Genomic DNA, 6781 nt, shown 5'->3' on the forward strand with positions numbered 1-6781 from the left:
CTCAGTTACTGGGTTGCAAGATTGGGACATTTCCTCATACATATTTAGGACTGCCTCTCTGCATCTCAAAGCCAAGAATTGAAGACTTTGTCCCCATGTTGACAAGGATTGAAAACAGACTGCTAAGTTGTTCCACCATGCTCTCTTCTGGAGACAAGCTCACTCTACTGAAATCAGTTTTCTCCAGTATGCCAACTTTCTTCATGTGTACTCTCATGCTACCCAAATCAGTGGTTAAACAGATTAACATATACCTGAAGCAATGTTTTTGGAGAAAGTATGGCACCCAAGACAGTGGCCCTGCCCTTATCTCTTGGGAGAAAGTATGTAATCCCAAAATATTAGGTGGCCTTGGTGTCCTTGACATCACCACCCACAATCAATCCCTCCTCATGAAGCACCTGCATAAGTTCATGAATAAAGAAGATACTCCATGGGTGAATGTCATTTGGGAAACCTATTATCAAGATTCAGTGCCAGGTGATAGGATGGTTGGATCATTTTGGTGGAAAGCATTGCTGAAACTACTCCCCACCTTCAAGACTCATGCTAAATGCAAAGCATTTAAAGGTGACACCACACTTTTCTGGTCAGACAACTGGACTGGACAGACTATGCAAAACAGACTCCCAGAACTCCACTCCTTTGCAATAGACAAGAACACCACTCCTGAGAATATGCAGAGTCAAGATGATATCAGCCTTCTTTTTCATCGACCTTTGTCTGAACAGGCCTTTTCTCAATTTAACATGGTTCAAGACATGCTCTCCAACAGAACGGTTTCTGAAGATAAAGATCAATGGCACTATGCATGGTCCTCGCCACAATACTCTTCCAGGAAGATGTACAAGCAGCTCAAGGGTTCCAATTATGCACACAAAATTTTCAAAGACCTGTGGAGCACCACTTGCAGGCTGAGGCACAAGATTTTCTATTGGCCACTGCTATATGATAGACTCAACACCCGCAACCTTCTCCATAGAAAAAATATGACCATCCAGGACTACAACTGTGCTTTATGTTCAGAGCATACTGAGGAAACACTATCCCACCTATTCTGGAATTGCCCATTTGCTCTTCGGTGCTGGGATTTCCTTACACCCAACAGGCACAGAGGTATTTCTACCTATGATGAGATACTGATGATCACCAGCCAGCTGCCTCAGGAGATTGCTCAAGATATAGTACTTATGAGCTGTTGGGGGATATGGTCAGTCCGAAATGACAAGATTTTCAGATCAGCAGCACCACACATCAACTCCTGGAAGCACTATCTTAAAGAAGGCTTATGGGCAGCTCAACTCAGGTCTAAACAGAGCAAAGCTGAGATTCTACGAATTTGGACTCAACAGATCCTTTAATTGACTATGTGTTCTTTCCCTAGAGCAGGAGTGGGATGATGTTGTAATAAGTTTTTTTATGACTTTGTAAATACTTTTATTTAATGAAAATTACCGTAGAACTATTGTTCTACGGTCTCAGTTTCAAAAAACATTTGCTTCAAATGAGTGAAACCATTTCAAATGACTTTTCCACCATCTGGAACCTTTCAGTTTTCCCCCCAGGTAGAGTGGTATTACAGGAGCTTTCCCAAATCACATTCACCCATTGCTAATTTACTATGTTAGAGAACTTTGCAATTTTTTCATAATTAGTGCTTTATTGTGCGTCTCCACATCAAGAATGCCCAAACCTACATTCTTCTTGGTTGTACATACTTTGTCCCAAGCTATAAGTGCATGTTCTTTGCTATCTTAGCCAAATTTCCTCCAGAAAAAATTCCTCAAGTACTTACTGATTTGCTTTGTGATTGAAACTGGGAAGAGTCGGAGTGCACATAAAGAAGATAAGTAGTGGAGAGAAAATTGGTTTGATTAAGTGCAATCTTCCATCATAAGAAGTCAATGTATGGCACCCAACCGATCTCCTCTCGGCCTTTTGACAAATGGGGGTGAAATCCTCAATTTTAAGCATGTTGACACCTAGGGGCATGCCCAGATATGTAATGGAAATCTTCCTCTCTTTTTTACATCCCAATAGAGCCAACAATCTTGTAAGGTTTCCTTCACACACATTCATATGGACAACAAACTTTTGGTAATTTATTTTCAGTATAGTTTATGCAGCAAAATATGCCAGGAGGTTTATTGATTTCCATTATTTGACTTTCATCATATGACATCGTCATGACAAGAATGGTCTCATCAGCATAACAGATGATAGGGAAATCATGCATGGGTCCCGGGGGGAGAGGAGCCTGAATGAGATTAGAGTGCATGGCCTGATTGAAAATGGATTGCAACATATTAACAAGGAGAACAAAAATCAAAGGTGAGAGGGTCTGGCCTTGCCTAAGCCCTCTCAAGCACTGAAATCATTATCCATGAACTCCATTGAGCACAATAGAGGAGAAACCATAGCTAAACATCATTCTTATCCAATTAATCATTTTTTGACCAAAGCTCTTGGCATCTAGGATTTTTAAGATGGTTTCATCCCCAATCATGTCAAAGGCCTTCTCAAAGTCAAGCTAGAGAAAACACATTTTCTTTTTTTGCTTTGTTGATATTGATGAATCGATTCAAAAGACCAAGGTAAGCACTCTTGAATGGATCTTTCCTTTAGGAAACTATATTGGTTAATATGCACTAATCTGAGTACGACCTTTTGATGTCTATTGGCCAACAATTTGCTGGTGATATTGATGGAACAATTAAGAAGAGTGATAGGTCCGAAATCACTGGGCATTGACGATTATCAATATTTGGGATGGGAGTAATAAAGGATCCATTGACGGACTGCAGATTAATTATTCATTATAGAAATCACCAATAAGCTCATAAAAGTCTCCAACAATGATATCCCAGCAAGCTTTGATGAATGCTCCATTGAATCCATGAGGGCCAATGGCTTTATTAGAAGAAAGATCTTTGATGACATGATCAATTTCTTCTCCAGCAAAAGGACTATCCAAGTTAACCAAATGATCATCTCTCCGAAGAAGGGAAGGAAGATGGAAAAAACTTGAAGTGGGGTTGGTGCTTCCAGGTCTATTCTTAAATGCTATCCAAAGAATGACAACTTTAGCCTGATGATCATAGTGTTCTTGATGTTGCTCATCTCTAAGAATATAGAATCTGGTTCTGTCTAAATTCCGTGGTAGCTTTGGCATGAAAGAATTTAGTATTATCATCTGCGAATTTTACCCATCTTACGGTAGCCCGCTGTGTCCAGTACGTGTTTCTAATATGATAGAAAATCGAGTAGATGTTGCTTTACAATAATTCTACAATTCCATTCTTCGATGTTGAGATCTGTATAATCCTCAAGAGTGTCCAAGAAAATGATCATGCCATTGCCATTTTTTATACTCGTGGTAAATTTTGAAAGAGATTCGGCCAAAAAAAACTTAAACCTTTTATAAGTCTATTAATTTTTGTTGTAATATTTTAGCACTGTTTGCAGGTTGCACTTATTGGTCCTAAGTGCCTTTAACAACCTCCATGAAGTCACTCTGTTCCAACCAAAAATATCAAACATGGAGATCTTTTTCCTATAAATGGAGGTGCCAACTTGAATGATGGTACATGATCAGATATTGGCTTCGAAAGGCTAGTGGCAGACATGTTTGGACAGTTTACTGTCAAAGATTCAGAGGAAAAACACCAACCCAGCTTTTCAAGGAGTGCATCCTCTTGCATATTGCTCCAGATGTGAAGTTTTTGTCTTTTAGGGAATTTCAATGAGTCAGATGATACCAATGGAAGCATTAAAGTTCATCATATCTTTGAGATTCCATCCACGTCCATTTCTATGTTAGGGCATCTGATGTAGTTGAAATCCCCAAGAACCAATCAATCAGTGTCACCAAGAATTTGAATACTTTGAAACTAGACTAAAAATTTAGCACTGCCATCAGACCGACATGGACCATAGATATTTGTCAGAAACATGAATTTTCATTATGGCAAGAAGTGAACTGAATTGAATTAGCAAATCTATCATGGAAGAGCTTCACTCCGTGAAAAAGGCTTTCATTCCCAACAACCAACAAGCCCCCAGACACACTCATTGGTGGAAAAATTGCATTTGTTTATCCTTCTTGGGCAAAACTTTATTATGAAAAAGCCATCAAAGTGTTCCTTCTATATTATTTGTGGATTACCTGGGACAAACAGACTCAACGAGTTATTTGAAATGGCCACGTAGAAGTTTCTTCATCTACATTTCAAACACAGTCACTGAGACATAAAATTATGTTCTAAACAGGTGCACATTCGGGCATGCTAACTAGGGTATTCACCAAATCACGTCCATCACTTGCCCCCCAAAAAATATGGCGCACATCGATGAAGGGAATATGCCCTAGAGGCAATAATAAAGTTATTATTTATTTCCTTATTTCATGATAAATGTTTATTATTCCTGCTAGAATTGTATTAACCGGAAACTTAGTACATGTGTGAATACATAGACAAACAGAGTGTCCCTAGTATACCTCTAATTGACTAGCTCGTTAATCAAAGATGGTTAAGTTTCCTAGCCATAGACGTGTGTTGTCATATGATGAACGGGATCACATCATTAGAAAATGATGTGATGGACAAGACCCATTCGTTAGCTTAGCATTATGATCGTTGAGTTTTATTGCTATTGCTTTCTTCATGACTTATACATGTTCCTCTGACTATGAGATTATGCAACTCCCGAACATCGGAGGAACACCTTGTGTGCTATCAAACGTCACAACGTAACTGGGTGACTATAAAGATGCTCTACATGTGTCTCCGAAGGTGTTTGTTGGGTTGGCATAGATCAAGATTAGGATTTATCAGTCCGTGTATCGGAGAGGTATCTCCGGGCCCTCTTGGTAATGCACATCACAATAAGCCTTGCAAGCAATGTGACTAATGAGTTAGTTGCGGGATGATGCATTACGGAACGAGTAAAGATACTTGCCGGTAACGAGACTGAACTAGGTATGATGATACCGACGATCGAATCTCGGGCAAGTAATGGGTTGGCGTATTTCGAGATTAGGATTTGTCACTCCAATTGTCGGAGAGGTATCTCTGGGCCCACTCGGTAATGCACATCACTATAAGCCTTGCAAGCATTGTGACTAATGAGTTAGTTGCGGGATGATGTGTTACGGAACGAGTAAAGAGACTTGCCGGTAACGAGATTGAACTAGGTATCGAGATACCGACGATCAAATCTCGGGCAAGTAAAACATACCGGTGACAAAGGGAACAACGTATGTTGTTATGCGGTTTGACCGATAAAGATCTTCGTAGAATATGTGGGAGCCAATATGAACATCCAGGTTCCGCTATTGGTTATTGACCGGAGATGAGTCTCGGTCATGTCTACATAGTTCTCGAACCCGTAAGGTTCGCACGCTTAACGTTCGATGACGATCGGTATTATGAGTTTATGTGTTTTGATGTACCGAAGGTTGTTCGGAGTCCCGGATGTGATCACAGACATGACGAGGAGTCTCGAAATGGTCGAGACATAAAGATCGATATATTGGAAGGCTATGTTTGGACACTGGAATGGTTCCGGATGAGTTCGGGCATTTTTCGGAGTACCGGGAGGTTACCGGAACCCCCGGGGAGTCAATGGGCCTTATTGGGCCTTAGTGGAAGAGAGGAGGAGGCGGCCAGGTGGAGGGCGCCCCCCCAAGCCCAATCCGAAGTGGGGTGGGGGTCAGGCCCCCCTTTCCTTCTCTCCCTCTCCCTCTTCCTTCTTCTCCTACTCCAACTAGGAAGGGGGGAAACCTACTCCTACTGGGAGTAGGACTTCCCCCTTGGGCGCGCCCTATGAGGGCTGCCCTCTCCTCCTCCCCTCCTTTATATACGGGGGAGGGGGCACCCCGTAGACACACAAGTTGATCTTAGCCGTGTGCGGTACCCCCTCCATAGATTTTCACCTCGGTCATATTGTTGTAGTGCTTAGGCGAAGCCCTGCGTCGGTAACTTCATCATCACCGTCATCATGCCGTCGTGCTGACGAAACTCTCCCTCGGCACTCAGCTGGATCAAGAGTTCGAGGGACGTCACCGAGCTGAACGTGTGCAGATCGCGGAGGTGTCGTGCGTTCGGTACTTGATCGGTTGGATCGCGAAGACGTTCGACTACATCAACCGCGTTGCTTAATGCTTCCGCTTTCAGTCTACGACGGTACGTGGACACACTCTCCCCGCTCGTTGCTATGCATCTCCTAGATAGATCTTGCGTGATCGTAGGAATTTTTTGAAATACTGCATTCCCAACAATCGACGCCCGCCAACCGTCCCCCGATTGTTCGGACAATGCGACGCGATTGGGCGGGGATGGATGAGATGTGAGTGGGTGGTGTTTGGCTGCGTGTGGGGTAGTGTTGATGTGACAGACAGTCCGGACTACCATATTTTCTCCCCACATATGGACCGGGTTTGTGGAAGTTCGAATAGCCCGGGAGGAGGGGGCTGGAGGAGCCCGCTTATTTTTGTACGTTTTTGGTCAGTGTCTGATTGTTTAGGCGGACAATTGGGGCCATCACAAGGAATACCCTTGTTTATGTCCAAGCCAATAGCCTCCACACTCATAACCCCTTAGGCTTGAAGGGCATTCGTCAACGATAATGCCAACGTCGAACCTGCGGGGGCAGACACCATACGAACCAATTTTGCGGCTACAAGGATGCAAGAGAAAAAGGATGACTTTGAGATCATAATGACGCAAAGAGGACGACAAAGCCATGAAACTACAACAATTAAAGAGACAAGCTAACGTGC

Source organism: Triticum aestivum, chromosome 6D (assembly GCF_018294505.1).
Source record: "Triticum aestivum cultivar Chinese Spring chromosome 6D, IWGSC CS RefSeq v2.1, whole genome shotgun sequence".
Lineage (NCBI taxonomy): Eukaryota > Viridiplantae > Streptophyta > Magnoliopsida > Poales > Poaceae > Triticum > Triticum aestivum.